Source organism: Hoplias malabaricus, chromosome 8, assembly GCF_029633855.1.
Source record: "Hoplias malabaricus isolate fHopMal1 chromosome 8, fHopMal1.hap1, whole genome shotgun sequence".
NCBI classification, from domain to species: Eukaryota; Metazoa; Chordata; class Actinopteri; order Characiformes; family Erythrinidae; genus Hoplias; species Hoplias malabaricus.
The window spans coordinates 29,254,899-29,280,704 of NC_089807.1; the positions used below are offsets into that span (position 1 = coordinate 29,254,899).

The 25,806-nt window shown below is 39.9% G+C and overlaps 1 protein-coding gene across 1 annotated transcript in view; it reads left to right on the top strand.

The window, feature by feature from the left end:
• The window catches only part of csmd1a (CUB and Sushi multiple domains 1a), a 603,150-nt gene that overhangs the window by 280,414 nt on the left and 296,930 nt on the right, over positions 1-25,806 (top strand). The gene's annotated exons all lie outside the window — the stretch shown is intronic.

Sequence of the window (25,806 nt, forward strand, 5' to 3'; positions counted from 1 at the left end):
GTTAATAATAAGAGAACAGAGCAAAAATGGTGAAAGTGGGAAGTTCTGTGCGTGTGGCTCATTCTCATTTAAAGGAACAGGCGCTGAATTCAGTAATTCTGAACAGGACTGTTCAGGCAAAATGAGGATGGTGCTGTTCTGCATTTTTTGAAATATGCATGTCACACATTCCGTTAAGACACCAGAACTGTGCTAACTTGTGCAAAAGGTGTGTAATATGCAACCTTTATCAGGAGCAGGATGTTGCTGTGTTTCTGCTTTTTATGTTTGTAACAATGCATTATTCTTTCATTATTTTTGGATTTTGCCATATTTCTTTTTGTCTAAACACACTGTGAGTAGCTTATAGACACCTTGTCTATATCGATTATGTTGATTATTTTTTATTTGGTTATGTCCCCTCTGTGTGTTCATGTACTGTCCCTTTAAAACCACCAAGCTGTAGTCACGTGATTCTGCCCCAGTCTGTCACATGGAAGCAACCTTAACGCAGAGGCCGACCTAGCGACTCGAGCAGCTCGTACCAAAGAAAAACACAGCATCTGTGGCTTGGACAAGCTGTGTTTGACTATAATTAATAAGTCACTGATCAAAAAGAAATCAAATGTAAACTGAGAAAAGAGCATATATACAAACACCAAATGTAAACAGTGCTCAAAATACTAGAGAGGAACAAACTCCCGGCAACATTAGAAAAAATATTAACATATTTAAGCATATTTACAGAACAAGCCTCGTCACTGAACTGAGGGTCAAAAATACAAAACCAAAATAATAGTTCATTAATCGTGATCGTGGTAAAATGTACAATTAATCATAATATTGATTTGCACTAATATCACCCAGCACTACCTGTGAGTCGGGGCCTCCCTAGTAAGCCTCAGTGGTACTGCTAGGGTGCCGTCTGCAAATGCAATTGAACAAATTTGATAGGTTACATTGCTTGCGTTGTTGAAGTTGTTGACAGTTTAAATGGTTGATTACATTTTGGTGTGGGCTGTGGGATGTTTTCTGGTAGGTTAAGCAGGCCGCCTGTGGAACCTCTGGTGTAGACATAGTGTTGTTACACTGGCAATGTGTGTGCATGAATTTGGGGGTGGAGCTTCATGAAGAGCACACTAAGGAGGGGTGAGTTATTTTGCTGTGAGAACGTTAGTCATGCAGAATTGTAAAGAGCACCTTTAATGGTAAGAGACATTTCCAGGTGATTTTTGAGCATTTCTGTTTTTCTGTTTGTCATCTGCATTGGACATCAGCTGTTTTCAGACAATATAAGAAATAAAGAAATAGAAAACATAAAGAAAGTGAAAACATGGAGAGTAAACTGAAATGTTGACAGTTTCTTCTGCTGTGGAAACAAATAAAAATGTATGTTGTCACAACTTGTAGTTTAAGATGGACTAGAAATTGTGATTATTATGCAGGTCTGTTCTAGCCAGGGGTTCAAGCTCAAACGTCATTAAATAAGAGAGAGAGAGAGAGAGAGAGAGAGAGAGAGAGAGAGAGAAACCGTCAGAGCATGAGCTTCTGCCTCTCAGAGGAGGAATCTGAAGCGTACGGGATAATGAAAGAAGGAAGCCCGTGTGTGATGGGGGGGATATTGGGCAGCGACCCCTTTCCGTGCGCTCTAATCAATGGGAGCTTTCACACATATCAAGCCTTTTCATTGGTATGCAAATGAGATGAGCCCCAGTGAAAAAGTAGGATGGACTTCCTGGAAGGATCAATGAGCCTCAAAGAAGAGGGACATGGGTCTGAGACGAGGCAAGGCCCCGAGAGGAGATGCCACTTCTCGCCATCACTCTACCAAAGAGGAGAGAGAGAGAGAGAGAGAGAGAGAGGAGAAAAGAATGAGGGGTGAGGGAGTGAGAGCAGAGGGGATGAGAGATAGAGAGAGAGAGAGAGAGGAATAGAGAAGAGAAGGAAGACAGGAGCAAGTGATAGAAGAAAGTGAGAGAGAAAAGAGAGAGAGGGAGGAGAAATGACAGAGGGGTGAGGGAGAGAGCAGAGGGGATGAAATAGAGGGATAGAAGAAGAGAGAGAGAGGGGGGATAAGATGAGCTGAGGAGTAAAGACTAAGGAACGAGTGACAGAGGAGAGGAGGTAGAGGAAGAAACAGAGAGAGAGGAGCGATGGAGTGTCAGAGGGTAAGGGAAGGGTGGAAGATCTATTAGGAAAGAAGGTGTGAGAAAGAGAGTACGAAGAGAAAATGAAGGGCGGGGGTGGGCATGAAAGGGGCAAGAGAGAGAGTTGAGAAGAGATGGTGAGGGTAAAGTGTATTACAAAAGTTATAGAAAAAGATCAGAAGAGTTTCAGAGGAACATACAGTATAAACATCCATGAGAAAGCTAGAGGGAGTGAGACAGCAAGAGCAATGGATGTTAACAACAGAAGGAGAGAGAGAAAGAGAGACTGACTGACTGACTGACTCGCTTATGAGAAAAGCAACTGTCAAAAAGGATTTGGGCGGCTTTGGGAAAGAGCAAGATGCATGAAAATAATCAGATGTGTGGTTGTTAGAAGGCAATGCAATTTCCATGCAAATTCGTTTTGTTTTTCGTTCGCCTTTTTATAATGCCCCACCCCCCTCCACCTCCCCCTCCTCATACCCTCCCTTTTATTTTAGCTACACTTGTTTCATGCTGTCCATTCTATGCACTCTATTAGCGATGTCAGGATTATTATTCTTCTAAGCGCTAAATGTGAGTGCTTATTTTGAAATGTAGGTTGCGGGTTATATAAAGGCCTGCTCACGAGCAAAAATAACTCTTCACTCATAGATCTGACACGCTGGATGGATTGGGACACTATTGACTGGTGTGTTCACGCTATCAAAGCTGTCACTTTCAACCCAGCGCTTGGATCAATCGATTGTATATGAAGAGTTGTATGCAAGATTTATGCCCAATTTATATATGAAAATACATATCCACCGTTTTGCTGACATCTTTTATAAACAGTGAATTCAGCAGCTTTAAGGACACTACACACAGCTTGTGTAACCTTCATAGAGAGGTGTGAAATTGAATGTGATGCCTAAGGACGCCTTGCCCAATACTAGGCACTGGCTGAGGGGGTGTAAGGTGCCCTCCTAGAATCGAGCAGCAAAGCATTGGAAGTGTGTTGTCTGGAGTGATGGTGTATACTCTCAGAAAAAAAAAAGGTACGGTAGAGGTACATTATTGGTCACTAAAGGCACAAACAGTGTAAATGTACCTTTAAAGGTACAACAGTGTTTAAAAGTCCAGGTGGGTTCCGTGTAGGTACATTACATTCTATTCTTTTCATTTATAGTTCATTATAGAACTGTGTAAATTAAAAGAACATAATACAAGTCCTGGAGATGAAATGAAGTGTATGAAATCAACACTATTTAAAATCTACAATTATAATAGAATAAGGTACAATTATGGTCCCTAATTAAAGGCACAAATATGTACCCTTGAGGGTATCACCACAGAGACATTTTTTCTGAGAGTGTGTCATCTAACACTCATGGCTGAATGCCATCAAATCCTCACAGCTAATGAAGAACAGATTCTCTATTAATTGAATATTCACCTCTCTCTCTCCCTCTCTCTCTCTCTCTCTCTCTTTCTCTCTCTTACTCTCTCTTGCTCTCTCTTTCTCTCTCTCTCACTCTCTCTCTCTTTCTATCGCTCTCTCTCTCTCTCTCTCTCTCTCTCTCTCTCTCTCTCTCTCTCTCTCTCTCTCACTCACACACACACCTTAAACGTGTAGTTAATTAACACTACACCTAACCAAAACCTGGGTAACCTAAAGGAAATCATTAGTCACTTTTAGTTTTTGGAATAAATACCACATTTGAAACAATTATGGCATGTTTTTTTTTTTTTTGTCCTTACATTGCTCCAAAACTGAATGTTGTCCTGAGAAGTGTGTTTTCTGGAATATGTCCTAATATTTCACATAAACCAACACACACACCTGTGGAAATTCACACAGACAGTCCTCCTACGAGCACGTGATGATGGACTGAACTCCTGCAGGAAACCCTCACAGACACTGGGAGAACACAACAGCCTCCTCACAGACTTGAGCTGATGAATGAGCAGGTGTGCAAAAAATATTATGCTGAGAGAAGACCCTCCACACACAGTCTTTTCTGATGACTGACTATTTGTTGAGTTTAACATATACAAATATAATTGCAATAATAATAATATATTGATTAGAATCACCTATTATTGTTTGTATAAGTTTTATCCAATACTTTAAGCTCAGCATGTGACAAACAAGACAACAGGTCAGATGTGTCCAAACCGTAGCATCTAGTCTCAATTCTTATAGGAGCCTGAGCCAAAGGGTGTGCTTGTTTGCCAAAATATGGGCATCCAAATATACTGGTGTGATTTGTGAAGCTTGGAGCCCCCTACAGGTCACCAGAAGGTGCTGCATGACCAACTCCCGGCCTTTCAGAGCCACTCTATTAACTCTGCCAACGAGAACCTCAGAGCGTCAGGTAATGAGAAGTGCAGAGGAGTGCAGTGTCTATTATGGCAGCCTCGGCCTGATGCATGTAACCAAAAGCAGGGCAGTAATTCCTAAAGCCGGCACCATAGTGTCACAGTCTTACGCTTGGCCGCTGATATTGAGCACTGTTTGTCTTTAGCTTCAAAATGCTTAGCTTGTTCTGTTTCACTTCCAAATGACTTACAGGGCAAATATTTGCTTTGAATCAATTCTGTGATTGCAGATGGTACGTATTTGCTGGCCGTTCAGCAGGAAATTGTAATAAATATGATCTAAGGAGGCCAGAGTTTGCCAAGACATGGTGATATTTTGACCACGTATATAAAAAGTCCTCATGATGAGGTATGCAATTTGCCAAGGGAGAGCAAAAAGCAAATAGTGATCTCAACGACAGCTCTTTCACTTTCCTTCCAAACACTCCGGCAGAGGTGGGTAAACAATACGTGATGAATTGAAGTGCCAGAGCAAAAGTCTCATAATTTGAAAGTTTTGTCTGGGAATAAGATAAACAATCAAAGCCAGGTTTTATTTTTGTCATTGTATTGTACTGTCCTTGACTGAGTATCAAATATGGGTGTTGATGATCTGTCAGAACCCCAGATAAATATATATAATGGCTTTAGGGATTACCTTGTATCTATATTTATTGTCCATTTTATCAAACCATACAGAAGCACGTTGTATTTCTACAATTACAGGCTGTTTATACACAATTACAATTATACACTTGTTTCTCTGCATACTTTCTTATCCCCATTTCATCCTGTTCTTCAATGGTCCAATATCAATATCCCCATTTAACCACCACAGAGCAGGTATGAATGCTCAGTGACAGCGACGTGGTGATGGTGTGTAAGTGTTGTGCTCATGCGAGTGGATCAGAGTGGATGAGAATAGTCCACCAACCAAATATGTGTGTGTGTGTGTGTGTGTATACACACACATTTTTTGAAATCATGAGTTAGAGTAATATAGGACTGCAGTAAAATCTGAACACTTTATCTTTTCCAGCACAAAGCAATGGCTCATTGCAATTCACGCTTCTTCATGGAGTCTTTTAAATCAATTTAATACACACATTTTGTGTTACATTAAAGACCACCTGTAGATAAAAGTAAAGAGAATACAAAAGCAGAAGGCTCTCCTTTGTAATGCTGCAGTACTTTCATAATAAATTAGCACAAATAGCATTCCTTGTACTTGTTATCATTTGGTTTTGTGGAGGACGAGAAAGTGGTGTTTTCATTGCAGATGAACCACGTATTATTTTAGCCACCGACACTCCATTTCAAGTTCTTTTGAATCCTGTCTTATTTCTTTTTCGTTCCCCCCCCCCCCCCCCCCAGTCTGTCCTTGGACGCCAGACAAATCATATTGAGTACTTTAGAAGACAGAAGCCTAGAGGTGCTGTCATCTCAGGGAGCAAAGGCTCTAAAGCACCTTGACAATACACTCTTGAGTGAGGTACAATGGAAGTGCCATTTTTAGCTGCCACACCACTTCGTCTTGCGTCGACTTGATGGAGAGCATGCACATAAGCCCACCTCCTCTGACATTAGAGGGCCCTACACACCAGACTCTTATTGACATTTCACTGTAGACTGCTCGACTGAGAATAGCCCACCAACCTAAAATATTCAGCCAGCATCGCCCTGTGGACACCGTCTTGTGTCCACTGATGAGGGTCTAGAGGACGACTAACACTAACTGTGTAGCAACAGAAGAGTTACTGGCTGCATCCCAATTGTGTTCTACAAACTAATGCTGTACACTATATACTATGCATTAACCTTAAAAGTGTGAGTTTGGCTGGCTACTACACAACATATTAACATACTACAATGTCTCTTACTAACAGGACGTGATAAAATGTTGTTATGACAACACGTCATACCAAGCTGTAGCTGCAATCCTGCCCACCACTCAAATATCTCCCTCCACACTTCGTAGTGCGCAGTTTAGTTCATAAATAATGGTTTCTGAGCTAAAACGGTGCATTGTATGCCAGGTATTACATTTATATTTTATATAAACTTCACCAAGTCTATTTTGTTAACATTAAGGTTACTGAGTCTAGTGGTATTAGTTAGGGAGCAGGGCACTGTATGGGACATGAGAAGCTCCTGCCTTTCCCTTTCCTGTTGGATTGTGGGACAACAGTGTTCCTGTTTACCATACTCAGAAATTGACTTGTTCTAAGTACGCACTGTGGATTTCTTAGTATCCTCGACTTTGACGCTTGTGAGTATACTACGTACTCAAACACTGGTTAGAGTTAGTGTTATAACTGCACAAATGGGACACAGCTACTGTCTCTGACAGGTGCACCAACAAGGTAGGGGTTTCTGCCCTCCTACAAAAGTTTCATAGTGCAGTTTCTGCAGTGCTGAACCCAGAGTAGTAACATCAGAGGATCAGATTGTCCTCAGTGGAGCATCACAATAATTTTGAAGCTCTAATATTAAGGTAAAAATACAACCTGATGACAGGGAAGAAATCACTCACCTGATACAGATGCTACATGAACTTCACATGAACTTTTTTTCTTATGATCACTACCCTAAAATAAAGTTCTATGTATTGTTTCCCACCGGCTGCTGAAGTTCAGGTGCCATCTTTAGCACAACAGTGTCGTTAACGATAGTGGCTTTTTAAAATGTCCTGCTGTTGACACAGCTGTAATGCCGCATTCAACATCATGACACTCCACACTTACAGAGCAGACATCTCTAGTGCACAACATCTGCGGCTCGCTAAGACTACACCCCCCCCCCCTCCTCTCCTAAGAGCTGACACATACCACTGAGCGCTGATGACACAGAATGTGGGCTATATCTCTCCTGCCCAGATTTGCCGTATCTTCTGAGCAGGGGGTTTTTCTGGCTTGTCATTGCATTCACTCACAGCTGCTACAAGGTATAAGCGCAGCTTTGGTACCTGAGTGATGACCTGAAAACTCCTTCACCAAAACCCATGGGGGGGCTCAGGTATGAGGCCTACAAACCAAAGCCAAGGCTTCCGTGCTGATCTCCCTCAGTGGATCGACATTTTAACCTTTTAACGCTGAGGTAGAAATCAGACATCCTCTCTTTCTGCTTGTATAGTAATAATGAATTTACAATATAATTATTACAGTGTCAAACCTTGATGGAAAATGATCATTTCAGCATCTTTTGCCCATTCATATATTATCTTTAAATGCTTCAGGCTTTGCTCTGCCTCACCATACCGCAATATATAGCCAATATTTTGAAACATTTCTGTGAGAATTCAATTGCATTCAACTATATGGCCATTACTATTGACAGGCACTGATGTTGGTTTATTAATTCTGGATTACAAACACCACTGATTGCGAAGATACAGAGTGGTGCTCCATCACTTCAGAGAACACAGTTCCACTGCCCCAATACTGGTGGGCTTCATAGTTTAGATGACACTTAGGAGACGAGGGGGGGGGCTGTGGTGTTGGAATGAGTTAAAAATGACACGACTTAAATTCATAAGTTAACTCACTTTTATTATGGAATGTGAAAAAGCTGTGTGAAAATGCTCCTATGATTGATGCCTGACCAAAAAATTCATCATGAGCTGGACGGGACAGAAAGGAACAAAGAAAAAAACTATTCTGGTCTGTCCGAACTTATCTGTGTTCAGTCCCAAATCCCAGAAATTACACGTGAATACACGATGTGTAAATAGCGCTAAACGTTAGCTCCGCCATTGTCATAGATTCTAAAGCCTGCGGATCCCGTTTGGGATCGTGTTTTGCAACGCCACATGCTACATTTAAGTGGGGAGCTGTGCCAGTGGAAAAAGTGAGTAGAGCTGAGTAGAGTTGCGTAGACTAAGTACTTTACAATAGAAATTCGCAGTTAGTCAGTAGCTTGAACTGGCTAAATGATCCAATGCACTTGACGACTACTTCAGTCTTTGCTGATGTAAGATGACAGTTTGAGCCTACAGCTATCATGGAGCCAGTAATGAGTCAATTGCCAGTTTCACTAGTCATTCTGGCTATATTCATACCACAGATAAAATGGCTGAAAGGTCATTTTAATTGCAAATATGTGATTGTTGTGCTTGGTGGTTCACATTATGTTTTAATGTGTGCTGTATCCAAAATTGGTCTTAACAGGTCATGTTCCAGAACTGACCCTCATAAACACCCTCCAAACAGTGCAATTAGCAAGGTTTATATAAACAATAATGTATATCAGTGATTTCTGTGCTTGTTTCAATTGTGGAAGACAATAATCTTCACTTTACCACAGTTAGTTCTGACCCTACAATGTGATTGACTGAGAGATGTTCCTGGAGTGCCAATATTACACGATAATGGCACTCTGACCAAAGATCTTTAGGTATCACTCCTCAAAACACATGTAACTTGTGGCAACGATGCCAACGCTTACAAGACAGAGCTGTGCCTGGACATTTTCACTCAATGGGGAACGGTTCATTTTCCATTCACTTTATTTTGAACAGAGTAAAGGGTTATGGCAGAGTGAACCGTTGTCTGCTTTCTGATTTGTAAAGAAAAAAAAATTCTGTAAAATCTGAAATAATTAAAGAAGGAAAAAAAAACGTAAATTGCTACGTCTATGTGGTTTCTGTGATTGTGTTTAACTGGGGTCGAGGCGTGGCTCTGGAGCAGTTCTTCAAACTACTTAACTTAAACAGAGAGAACTCTGCATCGTTTAGTATATATCACTATGATCTGAATCCGCTGTAAACAGTGGTTAAACCATGATGTTTTATTGACTTGATGTGTTTATCTCTGCTTCTATGCTGATTTGGACAGAAAGCAGTGCTGAATAATGCAGCCTTGTTTCCCAACAAATCTGGTGTGAACACGGTCCGGCTCGCTGGAGAGAACCAGTGTTCAAAAGTCCTGGACAGGTGCAACACCACACAAGTTAAAGATACATAGTTCGTTGAACAAAAAGGAATGTGTGACGGAATGGAACTATTTTACCTCACGGATTTTCACTGTCTTCTTTATCTTAAAACCTAATAACGAACTGTGGTGTAATTGCAATAAAACTCTTGAGGTTTGTGCTATAACGTGAGATATTAGAACTGGTGTACTCATCCTGGTGCACTCCCTCTCATATATTACTGCTTAATTGTTACATTGCAACTCTGGTGGGGGTAACTGTAATAAAGTTAAAGGGAGCAATGTCTTGAGTGGATTAGTCCAGTTGCCGTGTATTCTGTGAAATGGTTTGAAAATGCATGCTGATGTAACTCCTTTCCTCGGATATTCTCAGCTTATTCAATGAATCGTTTCATCAAGTGTTGTCATTTTTCTTTTTCTTTCTTTTTTTTTTTTCATGCTGTCATTTGTAGAAGCCTAATTGACTGGGTAATTACAGTCTAATTGAACTTTGTTGGAGCACTTTTTTTTTCTTATTTTTTTTTTTACACACCATAAATATCTTATCTCTGCGCTGAGCTGAGAGCACAGGCCGGCACAAAAGCACAGTCACTCACCTCGAACTTTCCCAGGGAGTCTCAGTGGACTGATTATGTGGCATTATTTCACACTGAGCAGAAAGGGAAGAGGAAGTGACTCGCTTCTGGTGACCTGAGTGCTAAAGGTTCACTCCCAGCTCCAAAACTCGTCGTGCCCCTTGGCGGCACTACTTAAACTAATGAACTTCTGCATAAATCATCCCTGTTCCATACCGCGTTAGATGAAATTCATTTAAATCAAAGACCACCACCTATTTCTGGGCACAATTAAACTAACTTGCCTGGGTTGTAACACTGATTCCCTTTTGGTTATGAAGCAAGGAGGGAGTCCAGTGGTTACTGACCTTGCTGGCCTGTGATACACCATTTAAAGGAGTAGAGCCTTCAAAATCACAAGAACATTACGTAGAATGTACTCTTTTGCTACAAATCTAAATGTCTCAAAACAGCCTATTTCTGCAGGTTAATGGGTTATTCCGAGTTGTAAACATCTGATAACTATGCAGTTGTTTTCACAAATAAGGACATTTAAGGACATTCCAGTGCATCAACTTTAATTCAAACTTTTTGACATCTATGTAAATACACTAAAATACAGAAAATACAGTCCTTGTATGTGTATTCTGGGTAACAGCAAATGCACGTTTATTATACAACTGTCCTTTTGCACAATCATAAATGTCTCTAAATGCTACTTCCTCTTTCAAGAAAAGGAACAAAACCACAGAGCAAACCTGGAGTGAGAAAATCTATTGTAGTAAATTAGTCAGAAGTGTTAGGTTAAATAATTAGGAGGAAATGTACTGTACTCGTGTCTTTATGTAAATGTAGGGTGACCAGATCTGAGATGGTGAAAAAGAGGTTGGGGGGTGGCTGCTCATGATGAGGGTAGGTACACAAGCTTTGCCTGACGTAAACAAGGACTACACTGACCAATTAAATGTTTACGGAGAAGGTTTTTTTGCTTAAATTTTTTAGCACTGTTTGCTAAAAGACTATGGGCTGGTTTCCCAGAGATTGTTTAAGCTTATTCCTGTACTATATCCTACTTTCAATAGAAAATCACAATTCAAAATGCTGTGTAGTCCAGGACTACGCTTAATTCCTGTTTCGGAAATCATCCCAGGTTGCCTGATCGTGGGGTTCAAGCCCCCTTAGCGTCTACCATTGGTCTGATTAGTTCTAGTCTTGTCTGAATAGAACTACATCCATATGCCTCGTTAGACATGAAATCCTACTTTATCATTGAGTGACTAAGCAATACCCCTGATTTGATTAATGTAAACATGATTTTCAGAATGTATTGAATCAAATTGTAAAACAGGGTGGCACAGTGGCACCACAGATAGTATAATTTTCAGAAGCATTCCTCTATGAGCTTCTTAAGTTCTCTTTGTATTACTAAGTCTTCTAATCGGATCACACAAGTGCTTTTGTCCTGAGCTGAAAGTATGACAGGTGAAGCAGCAGCGACTTTATTTTGTTGGTACTTTTATTAATGACAGTTGTCATGTGTAGTGCTTGACTGCAAATCCTTTTTATTTCCATTTTCGTTTTTTGATTATTTGTGGAGCTTTGCATTTGTATTCTGAATGATTGATTTTGATACATCTGATAGTTTGACACACTCTCTGATTAATTTCTTTTGCCTTTACTGACATTGATATTTCTCTGGTTGTTGATAGACATATCAAGGGAAAAAAAAAGAAAAGAAAAGAAATGGGATTTCCTTCATTTTTCCAATGGTCTAATTTTTCATTTCTGCTCGTCTCAATCAGAAATTCAGAAAAATGAAAAATGATTCTTTATTCCATTTTCTCATTTCCCCCTTTACTGAATCTTGTAATGAAAGTGATAGAACTGTACCATCATAGCGAGGGTGACATGCTCTCAGAATGAAAACCATAGACTTATGTAAACCACTGACTTTCCACTAAACAGCGGTCCTTATACTTGTTAAGGGCCAACATTATACAGAGACACACGGAGCAGCAGGGTCAGCATTTACTCGGTCAGTGTGGTCAAACCATCTACACTTCACGAAAAAACAGTCATATCAAGTAGGCTTCTCTGGGCGCATCTATAGCTGTGTTTCTTGTGGAAAAGCACAGAAAAAACTGTACTCTAATACTTCAATTAGACGTTATTAGAGTTAGAGTTTTTAAAGATTTAATTACAAAATCAAACCTTACTTTTCGGGACATTACAAGTCCCAATAAAGGTGAAAATGAGAAAATGGAATAAAGAGTCATTTATTAATTTTTCTGAAATTCTGATTTGGAGGAGCAGAAAAATGTGAAATAACGAAGGAAACCCATCTCTTTTATTAACATACCAAATTAAAGTTTTAAACCCAATTTCCTATCTTTGTATTTAGCCTTAAACAATCAGGAAATCGAACTGATAAACGTTACACGGACCGGTGGACCTTGTTTTTCTGTTTATGAACTAATGATGTTTTAACACACAGGCCAAGAAACAACTAAGCAGCAAATTGTCCACTTATTTGTGTTCTGCTAAAATAGGCCTGTAAGCATAATAAGGTCTGTAATTGGTACTCTGTTCACCCACAACCGACACATGTACTTGTGAATTAAAGCTGACAGTCCACACTTTAACTTCATAGCCCACTTTCATTTTAATTTCACTGTGTTTACTTTGATGCTATGAAACTAGCATCTTAAATGCATGTTACCTTCATAGAACAAGTGTGGATGAATACATCATTCTTATATAAGTGTTCATAAAAACATTACAAACCAGTCATGTTTTAGGGCCTAAAAAAATTACAGTATTCTTATCAACAGATGCTGTAGTATGTTATGAAACCTGATGTGTCAAAAATGCAATGCCAGGAATTATAGTATTATATGGGTGATATAACACATTTTAAATGCTCTATAAAGCATCATAAATATAGGATTCATAAAGTGTGTTACCTAGAATGCTTGTGGGCTGCATAATGTGTGAGCATTATTGATTTGCTCCTTGGTAAAATATTCAAAATCACGCAGTGAAAAAGTGGGCTGGAGCTATTTATGTTTATATAATCAGCCTATGTTACATTGTTCTGCACCCCTCGTGTTACATAATAATAGTAATCAACTACATTTCTGTAGCACCTTCCACATATTTACAATTTAGCTAAAGGAGCTGTACAATGGGGGCGGCCTGGTGGCGCAGCAGGCAGTGTCGCAGTCACACAGCTCCAGGGGCCTGGAGGTTGAGGGTTCGATTCCCGCTCCGGGTGACTGTCTGTGAGGAGTTGGTGTGTTCTCCCCGTGTCTGTGTGGGTTTCCTCCGGGTGCTCCGGTTTCCTCCCACAGTCCAAAAACACACGTTGCAGGTGGATTGGCGACTCGAAAGTGTCTGAATGTGTGTGTGTCTGTGTTGCCCTGTGAAGGACTGGCGTCCCCTCCAGGGTGTATTCCCGCCTTGCACCCGATGATTCCAGGTAGGCTCTGGACCCCCCACAACCCTAAATTGGATAAGCGGTTACAGATAATGGATGGATGGATGGATGGATGGAGCTGTACAATGCAAATGATCCAACGGTACTCAAAACTTTAGGAAAGACTCGGGGCTTCTGAAAGCACATGGTACATTATCAGTTAAACACCAGATATGGTGTGCATCCAATACTATTAGGTGAGCACCAGAAATTATATTAAGTGCACTAATAGTCATCTCAGGTCCTCAAATAAAATGAGGAAAATAAATTACACGCAAGTGCAACCATTGAAATAATTTCCAGTTAAATGTGTAATATTAATAGCAATATGACTATATTTTTAAATACTTTAAAGGGAATATATTATATAAAAGTTAATTTGGGAATGCCCTGTGAAGGACTGGCAGCCCCTCCAGGGTGTATTCCCGCCTTGTGTCCAATGATTCCAGGTAGGCTCTGGACCCACCGCGACCCTGAACTGGATAAGCAGTTACAGATAATGAATGAATAATTTGGGAATCTGGAGCCTACCAGCCTACAAACTGTGAAACAAGACAACTTAGTTATGATTATCTGGGCTGCCTATGTCAGAAAATGTGATAAAAAAAAACCCATTCTCGTTTTGCTCTCATTCAGACGCAATAATTAGAATAACACTGCTCCCTCATTTGATTATCTCCAATCACAGCACTGGACCAGCTTTGATGTGAGACTTAAATGGCAGATTTAAATCATGCCAGACTTACAATGAGGGCAGAGAAATCAGCAAAACAAGCTTCTTGCTGCTGCTCACTCATGGATGTGGAGTTCTGTGTGTGGCTCAGTATTTTTTAAAGGAACAGGGGCTGAAAACAGGGTCCATTCTGAACAGGGCTGTGAGAGTGAGAACAGTGAGCTGGTGCTTGATCCTTGTGGTGTTTTGACTACAGCATTTCACAGACCCTTCATTAAAGTGTTAGCTTGTGGACAAGTGGTGTAATGTTTTCACAAGTTTCATGATATCATAATGTCATCTGTATCCGTGCATCAGCACTAAACTTATTCAGTTTAATTGCGGTGTGGGTCAGTGAGTAGCAACTGATTCAGCAGCTCTTTCACTATATCACTTTATCCTGAAAGGATATGGGTGGAACACTGTTCTGAATGGATAATGGAATGCCCCGTCTTTCCACTTTTCTAGTGACCAGAGTCTAGAGTTATGGGCCTGCTAGTCTTTGAACACTGTCACTGCCCCTCTCGCTGAAAGAAGTCCCATTCATGGGACAATGACACAGCCATAAATATCCGGATTGTGCTGGTTCCACTGTGAATTCACCTTTGTTTCTCTTTTGTGGGTTTTTTTCTTTTTGTCCTGCAAGGGCATTGATAAGGTGTAAAATATTTGGGTGGTGGTGGTGTGGCGTATGGTGTAGCTATGGTGGAGCCATGGGGGCCTGGGTTTGAGCCCCAACTTGAATCACTGTCTGTGTGGAGTTTGATATGGGTCCCCTATATCTGCCACCCAGCCACTGGGGCTGCTCTGGCCACTCCTGGTGCCAGTCCCAAGTATGGGTCAAGTTGTGCGTGCAGCCCATTGACTGGATTGGTGGGTGATCTTCTGTGAAGACACTTTGTGTGAGCAGCTGAAAGTGGAACAGCAATATATAACATATTTAAATATAATATATTTTATGGCATGTATGTCTTAGGCTTGTGGTTCCCTTAAGGTTTCTCTGACATCAAACCCAATGTTCTCTTTCAGAAAGAAATCTCATTTTCTGGGCATTGACACAGCTGTAAATTTTTGGACAGAGCTGGATCTGTTAGAATTTTTATTTTATTACATTTATTTCTTACTCCTTCTGGGGCATTGATAAGGAAGAGGGATTTGAGTCTAGTCTCTGGAATTAATTCCCATTGTTTGGGAGGTGCTCATTACAGTTGCCATGCATGGAGGGAACTGTCGATACGGCTCGCTTCGTCAAACAGAGGAAAGTGGTGAGCGTGAACCATGAGAGAGTTCAATACGGCCTTAAAACAGCGTTTATACCCCGTTGCTCTGGGCCCAGTCATGCAGGCTGGGATTTACGGGGGCAGTTTGCATGCACTCAACTCAACACAAACCATTGCCTCGATCAATAGAAAAAAGGATGTGTTCCAAATCCACCCCACCCCTACTGTTTTTCCCTTATGTATGTAATGGAATTGTTCCCCCTGCCTGGCACTAATAAGGCAGCGTTATGACATAGATGGGCGCCGAGCCACTTCGGTGAGCTGAAGTACTGCTTTGCTTTGCTTGACATGCATGCCATTATTGCACCCATGGGGCCCGCTGCTAATACATAAACACTGGAATTACAGAGTCAAGGGAATTGCGTTCATGCCAGGAGAACCACTAACACACAATACGTCCCCTTGTGAATTTGTTTATCACTGTATACGATGATGGGCTGTAATGTGGTTAGCCGTGTCTGATAGGACTGTTATTTTTCCATTGCTCTGATCCACTCTTTTAAAGAAAAGCATCTTAACATGTCCTTGCCAAGTTGCAGCGTTATTTGCAGTGACCGTTTGGAGATGTAAAGCTTGAAAAATCTTTTTAAGACATTTATAAATGTATAAATGTAGTCTTGCCTATTCAGAAATTTCTTTTTAATAATTACTGTAGGGCAGTGTTCATGACACCTACACAAGTCATTCATGACACCTGAAATAAACCTATAAACATATACATTTTTTCATCATTTTGTCATTTGGCAAAGGACTACGATAACATAGTCCTACAAGCAAGGTAAGATGGCTTAGCACTGCAGCCTTCACTTATATTAAGTGTTTTTACCATTAAAGCAAGATTTTACACATATTTTACAGATTTAGCCTAATCATTATGATGGTGACAGTGATGATGTAATGATGATGTCATGTTATAGTGTACATGATCAAGACCTGATATAGTCCTGGACCAGAAACACTGGTATTAAGATAAAGCAGAAAATGTTCATCAGTTTAAACTATCATTTTATATATAATATCTTGCCGTAGGGTTAACTTTTTTAATTTCTTCACACAACACTACTGTATCTTTTCATTTATAAAAGGAGGCAAATAATAACAAAACAATGAACAATGAATAAAACAAAGACACAAACAATGTTCTGAATTGACTAGACAAATTACAGCCTTGAACACAGAATACATCCAAAATGGCCGTTCACTCTGGTTTTATATAATATGTCAAAGGCCAGTGGGAATCCTCTGTCATATCTTTTTCAGCTCTGATGTCAGATGATACTGGTATTTTTTAGACATATTATTATGTTTTGTTATGGCACTTTTTTAGGTAACATGACTAAGCATCAGCGTTAACTGGGGCACATGTTTGCCCTTGCTTCTGTGCCACATTAATTTCAGGGCAGTAAATTGTCAATAATATCCTGGAAGGTTAACACTAACCCTAACCCTAGCTATATACTATATTTGAGCTATCAGGTAATGATAGCTCATAGCTATATGTATTGTTTATTTCCACTTATAACAGTATAACCTCAGAAAATGCAAATTACAGCACTAAAGCAAAGACATTAATTAAACTAGCAAAGGCAGCAGTTACATTAGCATAGGCTTTATTGATGCTAGCTCATAAAAAGGGGCATTAATAACACAAGCTCAAAAACTGAGGAGATTTATACAGGTTCTGTATTTATTTCTTCAGGAAAGTGCACATAAACAAAATTAGTAGAATACAAATACAAATCTCTTTAGTGTTAATTTGGACTTAATTTCTTATCCATGGCAGAGTAGCAGTGTTAAATAAATTATTCTATTTCACAAGCTTTTAACTAGGTGCATATTTGTGACCCTGTTATGACTGATTGGCAAGCAGAGGGTACAGCCGTGCCCCTCTATATTCTGTATGTGCACCAATACAAGACGTAATATTGAAAATCCTGTTTATCGTGTTAGAACAACTGATTTTGTAGCTTTGTCTATATTACAGTCATATAATACTGAGATAACAAAGCTTAAAAAGAAATCTACTGACATTTAAATAATAAATAAATGAATACTATTATTGGTGGTTAGTTGGTTAAGCTTAAAACCAAGGCAGAAAGAAAATGTCACTTGACACAGATTTTGCATCACTTTGACAACAAAGCTGACAAATGTGATCAAATGGCTATTGTGAGAAGTGTTTAGAAATGTTTATATACGTCTGTATATAAACATGAGATGCTTATGTATGTGATATTTAGCCTCCAGACCACTGCCCTGCGACAAGGAAAAGGATTGATCGTCTCATGGCAGATCAAAGTGTATATGTTCTGCCAGGGATTTTTAGCTGGAAAGCATTGAGGTAATATGTACCAGGGCTTTGATTGGATTGAATCCCTGCAGCATGGAGTGGTCATCGACTTTGAATTGACAGTAATGGAGCTCTGCAAGTGACAAGGGAGAAGGAGGACTGTACCTGGAGGAGCCTAGAGGCCACTCTATGTGTTATATGCCTTTAAGGCAGTTTATTCAAGTGTGACAGCTGTCCTGACAGTAACAGATCACACCTTGGCTAGCACTTCAGAGAAAACCTATTTGACCCTCTGTAGTCCAAGGAGATGGCAGAGGAGGAGTTATTCGTTTGAGGCTATAAAAAGAGTAGTATAAAAAAGAGATTATATCTAAACATATTGGACAGCAATCATACATCATTAGTCATTGCCAACTCCATCCTCTAGCTATAATAATAATAATAATAATAATAATAATAATAATAGTAACATTTTCAATTTATATAGCATCTTTCCCAATCCCAAGAGGTATTTACAGAGTGTTAAAGTGAACAAGGGAAAGGAGAAGAGAAGAGGAAAGTTTTAATCTGAGATTTAAAAGAAGACCGTGATGAGCAGAGATGGACAAACTGAGGCAGAATGTTCCATAACGGGTTGCAGCAGCACTAAAGGATCTGCCACCCATGGTTGAGTGTCTGGCATGAGGGACAGTAAGTCCAGTTTTGGTAGATCTAAGTGTGCAAGAGGGATGGTAAGGGAGAATTAGATCAGAAAGATAAACAGGAGACTAGCCATGTAAAGCTTTAAAGTTTAAAAGAAGATTTTTATATTTTATGACAGGGAGCCAGTGCAGTTAGTGGAGTACAGGTGTAATATGTGAAGTGTGCTTGGTAGATGTAAGAATTCTAGCTTCAGAGTTTTGGATGTACTGGAGACAGTTAATTAGTTTGACAGGAAGGCCATAGAAAAGGGAGTTAAACTAATGAATTTGAGAGAAAATAAAGGCCTTGATCAACACTTTAGGGTCAGTATCACTAAGTGTGCTGCGCAATCGCAATGTTACGCAAATGGGAAAAAGCAGTTTTAATGGCAGACTTGATATGACTCCGAGGTGAGTGTGGAATCAGCAAGAGAGCCAAGGTTTTTAACAACCTGGACTGGCTTGATAGCTGCACCATCAGTGTCAACAGAGAAATGTGAAACATGGGAAAGTCGTGATTTTGCTGCAACTTTAAGAACAAAAGTTTTATCAGCATTGAGTCTTAGATAGTAAGTGTGCAGCTAGAGTTTCAAATCAACAATACTGGAACTGGAACAGTGAAAAGTAAGACCATGATTGTGGATAATCGGACCATGTGGGGAAATGTAAATAAAAAAGAGGAGAGGCCCAAGAAAAGGTCCTTGGGGTACACCATACACACAACACAACAGAGGCCACAGATAATTTGTGAGAACCTTATGCAACGTAATATTGTCTGTTTGTGAGGTATGACCTTAAACAACTAAGGGCTAGGCCAGTAATCCCAACAGATAATAGTCTGGAAATGAGGATGTCATGATTAACAGTGTCAAAGGCTGATGATAGATCTAGAAGAACCAGGATATTGAGAATTCTGGCGTCTGTTGACAACAGCAGATCATTACAAACTGTTACGAGGGCAGTCTCGAAAACCAGATTGAAAGGCCTCATACGGATTATTGCTTGATAGAAAGTGATGTAGCTGAGCAGCTACAACTCTTTCCATCACTTTGGATGGGAAGGGGTGGTTGGAGATTGGTCTGTAGTTGGCCAATGAGAACGGATCTAACCCAGGTCTCTTTAATATACGCCTGACAGCAGCTACCTTAAGGGAAGATGGAAAAGTACTTAGAGAACAACACAGGTTGATTAGATGTGAAAAAGGAACAGAAATAATAGAAGTAGCAGATTTACGAATAGAAGCAGGAGCAGGATCAATCTGAGATGAGCAGTACGATAATCTAGAAATAATCTGAGAGACTGTGGAAGGACTGGCAGAGGTGAAGGCAGAAAGACAGTAATGAGATGTTGGAGAAACAGTGGCCTGTGAGAGATAGGGTTGAGTTCTCAAGGGGAAGTGCTTGTAAATGTTATTAATTTTGTCCTGAACATAATTCTGAAATATTTGACACTTTACAGAGGAATTAGAAATGGAGGGAGAGAGAGGTTGAAGAAGTTTATTTATGGTGTTGAAGAGAGTTTTAGGCCTTTGACTGCCAGTGTTGATAAGGTTTGAATACAAAAGAGAATGGGCAGTGTTTAGAGCCTCCCTCTAATTGGAAACCTGCTCAGTACAGAGACAGCAATGAACAGTGAGACCAGCGCTCTAACCGCCTGACTTTAGCTTTCATGATTCTAAGCTCTGATGTGAACCAAGGGGAAGAATGAGTAGCAGGGGCTAATTTAGTCTTAAGAGGAGCAGGTTTATTGAGTATAGCAGAGACAATACTACTGTAGTGAGTGACCAAATCTTCAGGTGAAGACAGCTTGATAATATCAGATAGAGAAGAGGACTGAAGACAGCTAGAGAAGAAACAGCCGATTTCTCAGAAGATTTGAGAGCGGCGGGCATATAAAACACGACACTCAATGAGCTTATATTCAGTAAAACCAACAGCAGACCCAGAAACAGAGACATGAGTGAGACCAGAAGTACAAAGCAAGTCAAGAGTATGACCATGAGTATGAGTAGGGAAATCGACACGCTGAATCAGGAGCTTAGTAGAAAGTAAACAGCTAGAGTCAACATGAATGCTTAAGTCACCCAGCATTATAATAGCAGAGAAACTAGATGAGGCTACTGTGAGTAATTAATTTAGTTCACACAAAAAATTAAGAGACAATTTGGGAGGGCAAAAAAATTAGCAGAGGCAACAGTGGAGTAGGGGAGCTCACCCTCAGAGGTACGTATTCAAAGGTAGTAACATTGTGATAGTCCAACCCTTTGACCTTCAAGTTATTACAGAACACTGCAGCTAGTCCTCCACATTTACCCGTGATGCATGAGGTGCTAGGAGACTCAAATTCAGAAAGTCTCCTACTTGTTGCCACATTTCAGTTAAGAGAAACATGTCCAATTTCTTTTGTCAATCATCATGTCATTTCTAAGTGTTGCCTTATTAATGATGGAGCGAGAGTTCAGAAGGCCTATTTTCAAGGGAAATGGTTCAGCAGGTGCGAGAGAGCTCAGGCCCATCAGGGAGTGAAAGTGATCATGGTTAGTTCCTCTGGATTTTTATAGTTCTTAGCAATCCGTTTATGCGAAAAGATAACCGGAATTCGAAACATAGTGAACAGAGGGAGTATGCGGGGACCGATAAATGTATGTAGCTCGACACGTAATGGTATCGAAACAGGGATGTGTGTTCAAATTTTTTGTTCAGTTGCGGAGTAGGTGATCATTGTCAGTAAAAAGCAGAGCGTAACCATACAAAAAATAATAGTCCACATCCAAGGACAGTCAAATGCAATCCAAGGAAAAACATCATGGCTTTTTATTAACCATCCAGCAAGGCCTTAGAGTAAGCCAACTCAGGTACGCTATAGCTAAGAGCATGCACCTTGTTAGCCAACCCATCAACCCCAAACCCAGAAACTGAGTGAAGGAAAGTAATTCATTTTCCCAACACATCAGATTTACAGACAGCACCTTAGTGAGGGTTGGAAACTCACTCACTGCGGCTGCAGTCCAGAGATGAGAGGGAGAAGGGAGTGGGGTCATGTTTAGCTCACTAATAGCGACAAATAGCATGGAACCCCTGTGGAAACAATGGTTCAAAATGGGCTGACAGGAAAAGGAACGTAAAAAGACTTCACGAAGAAAGAGGTTCAGAAGAAGCGAAAAGACAAAAATACCGTAGAGAAGAGGCAGCAATAGACGCGCACTTCATACTCTCAACCGGAAGTGACAGTGGGAGTCCTGCTGATTCAGGGGATTTACCAGATATCAGGGTATACCCTTATCTCCCACAGTCACAGAATGTTACTAAGCTTGGAGGAAGAAAGCTCAAAGTTCAACACGCTTGTAGGAAAACACTGTCTTCATTCTTTTACATTGACAAAAGCATCTGCACTTTGATTTTGTGGTAGTTTTATACGCTACATTAATTTTTAATACAAAATCAGAATCTTGGTATGTTACTGGTGGTGGTTTCTATTCCATCTTCTGGTGGTCTGTGAGGAGTTTGGTGTGTTCTCTCAGTTTCCGCATGGGTTTCCTCCAAGTGTTCCGGTTTCCTTCCACAGTCCAATAAATAAATTGTCCTTAGGCGTAAGTGTGTTTGTTGCTCTGTGAAGGACTGCTGCCCCCTCTGGGGTGTGTTCCTGCCTTGCACCCAGTGATTTTGTGTAGGCTCTGGACCCACCGTGATGGGCCCACCGTCATGGTGGGTCCAAAGCCTACATGGAATCACTGGGGACAAGGCGGGGACACACCCCAGAGTTCCTCACAGGGGTTTTAATATATTTAATTCAATATAATTTATATTAATATAACATTTATTTCGTTGCAATAGTGTGTTCTTGAAAATTGTTTTTGATATATCACCAAAAATATCTTAAAAAAATCTTTACTGCCAAAATTCCCAGAAATATCTTGATATTATTTTAGGGCCATATTGCCCACCCTTACTTCTGAATAGTGTTGTTAAACTACATTTAACCAATCCCTTCTGATATCAGCCATTTCGACTTTTTAGAAGCACTGCTTACGCATACAGTCATAGCTGTGTATATAAACCATTTTTCACCATTAGCAAACATTTAGTTTTAAAAATACTACTTATTAATCTGAAGAAATGCTTTAGTGCTTGATCTGTTTTAAATGGAAGGCATCAAATGATGTAATTTGAGGCCTAATAGGGTTTTTACAACAAATGCACATATATGGCTCTTCATTGCAGTGCTTCAACTGTGAAATACAATTTGCATAAGTGTATTTTCCATTAGAGGAATTTTACTTATTTTCACTTAGAAAACAACCGATCATGTGACCTGGGGTAGCCAAACATTTGTTTTTGAGTCTGCTGGAGGCAAAAAACCCTTTTACGGGTTGGAGAATAAATACAGTATAAATTTGGTGTTCTCTAAAACATGATTACACTGAGCCCACACTCTCTAAAATGTCGGTATGGGCCTGGAGAACATTTGCATATATGGCATAACAGACAAGCAACTTACAATTAGGAGGAGTCTTGCTCAAGACTCATACTGATTTAGGCCGGGGTTCCTACCCAAGCTGGGAATCAAACTCAGCTCTGCTGCATGGAAAATGGTGTTACCCACTTCAGTACCCCGACCATGCATATATATATATATATACACATCAAAGACCCCTGTATATTTGGCTTTGAACTCAACAGATTTCCCCGTGCTATGAGCTCAGCCTTTCTAATGTCATTGCCAAGTTCCGTCTAGCAAGGTGGAGGCATTGCTGGTTAAGGGAAGCACTTTTGTTGTTGTTGTTGTTGTTGTTGCTGATGATGTTTTCTGTACAATGGAAGGTCAGACGCTCATTCAGGATGCCATTCATTAATTTGGCATGAATTACTCTGTGCTCGTTTGCTGTTTTGAGGGCAAACCAGGCTAGTGAAGAGCATAGCAATAGTGTTCCCTCAGGATATGTGGAATAAACACAGAATACTGTTGCATCAGATAGTGGATGTGCCAACATAACGTAACCCAAGGATATAACCTGCCTCTGGATTTACGTTATTATTTTATTTTCTCTCTTTTTTTTAATCCTCAACTTCAGTCAAAAATCCACGAAGTTTCTTAAAATGCATTTTCTATTTACAGATACAGTGACGGTTAAAAAAAAAAGATTTAAATCTATTAAATTAAACATCTCAGCTCAGCATACGTCTCAAATCAAATAACGTCTTCACAGGGGGAACTCTCCAACTCTGTGTGTCGATATATTGAAAAGGAAATTAATTCCAAACATAGGTCTCAAGCCCAGGGACATGGTGAGCTTTTGATTCCAGGCTTATGCATATCGCTCCAGCCTTTCATGTGACTGAAACTGTCTGTAAATCTGAAGTGTTTGACCTCTGTGTTTGCATAAGAGACTTCACTTCAAAGGGCACATGGAATAGGAGTCTAGAGCCTGCTCTTTATCGCAGTATTTTCCAGCTAATCAAACAGGAAAGCCGTCTTCCAACATTTAGCCAATGCTTTATTTAACATTGTATGGAGATTTACCAACTGATTGATGAATGGCCACATAAGGCTGATGATAATGCAGGTAAAGGCACATAGAAATATAGATATAATGCTAATTTTAATTTATGCTTCTAGGAGCAATTGAGTTAAAGGTTCAGTGCTGTTTTGAACTGAATTTGGAGTGTGTATATTTAATATGGTCAAGTATAACAGAAATAATAGTGAATTTTATATAAAAACTACAAATTAAAGGAGCAAATTTTCAAATCACAAGAGCCACACGTATAAATGGTAGTATATGTGGTAAACATTTTCTAGCGATAAATGAGCTGGACCAATCAGAAGCAAGCACAAACCCAATGGTTCTGAATCACAACCATGATTAACCAAGCTTCTAGACACATCAGAAATGGATATAGTGGTCTTCTAGGCCAAAACAACATGCCTGGATTTATTATATTATGGATTATTATTATAGGAAATAATAACAAATAAAATCAGAAAATGAACATTTCTATACTTCCCCCAAACCATTAAGCCCTATGTCTTAGTTTTATGTTTGTTTTCAAAGCCATTGAATTTTGTGAAAATATATTCTGATGATAGCAATCTGATGCAACGATTGTCCTCAATTGGCTGACCACCTTCATAATACATTGAAGGGTGGAATTTGTGTTAATGGCAGGAGGAACGCAGAACAATAGCTGGAGATGGCACCGTGAATGCGTTCCTCTCTGTCTTCAAAGGGGATCTTCAAAGGGAAGCTCTGCTGCTTGAGAGAATCAATAAAGAATGAAATCAGAGAATGATAAAAGTGAATGTCTGTAATCGTGACCCGTTCACTGTACGTCTCGTGCGTGTGGAGGCTAGGAAGGCATGCTTTAGTGCTTAGAGAAAACAACACAGGATTTGATTAATAGGTCCTGTGCTTTCAAAAATTAAAAGTTGGAGCTGGGGCTGGTCCACATGTCTGATTAAATGTCTGAGACAAAAGGAGCCATCCCAACCCTCTTCCATTTGAAGGATAAACCATAAACCCTTCAAAGCAAAGGGCTCAGGGCAGAGATGGTGGTATTTTTGCTCATTTTGTCACGTGGAATGACGTGTACCTGCACAGTTAGTTGGTGGCCTGTTCTAGCCAGATCATGCACCTGCTAAGTAGTTCAAAAATGTGTTAGCAGATCTTATGAAATGAGATTTCAGTCCCTAAAGTGAACTTTTTATTAGCTTATGACATGGCAGTTGATGCCTAATTGATCATCAAGTAGTCTGGACTTCCTTTAAACTCTTAATTCTTATTTGGAAAGTCAGAGTTTCTCAAAAGCTGGGACTGAGGTCCTAACAGTGGTTCCATATGTCTTTTCAATAAAACGGTGCCCATAGAGCAAACAATAACTTTACACAAACACTTCAGCTTTTATTTTGATGCTCATATGCTGCTTTTAAGACACTGTTAAATTTGTAGAAAGTGTAAAAGCTGTACACAAAACAGCCGTAACACTGCGTAGCCCACAGTTACTTTGTGGCCTGTTTTAGCCAGATCATGCACCTTTGCTGAGGTCCTTGGGCAAGACCCCTGATGCTACATTTGCTTACATCTGTCACATGATTACACTCTGAATTAGAAGACCTTCAAAACCTGGTAAACATAGGACTTTCTTGTGACTTTGGCCATTTTTGTATCTAAATGACAGTTGCATTCATTAAAAATGAAAAGAAGTGATCAAAAACATGTTTCTCTGCCAAGCTTTTGCCATTATCTTCAGCTTGAGAAATTGTCTCACATAGAATTTAGTGTCTTAATGTGTTTGATTCTTGGTTTACTCTTACAAAAATAGCTTTGACTAGGCAGCCTTGTGAACATGAGTATGGATCACGCTCACACTGTTGTATATCCACAAAGAATCATGAGGAATATGCCCCACCCACAATTACATGAC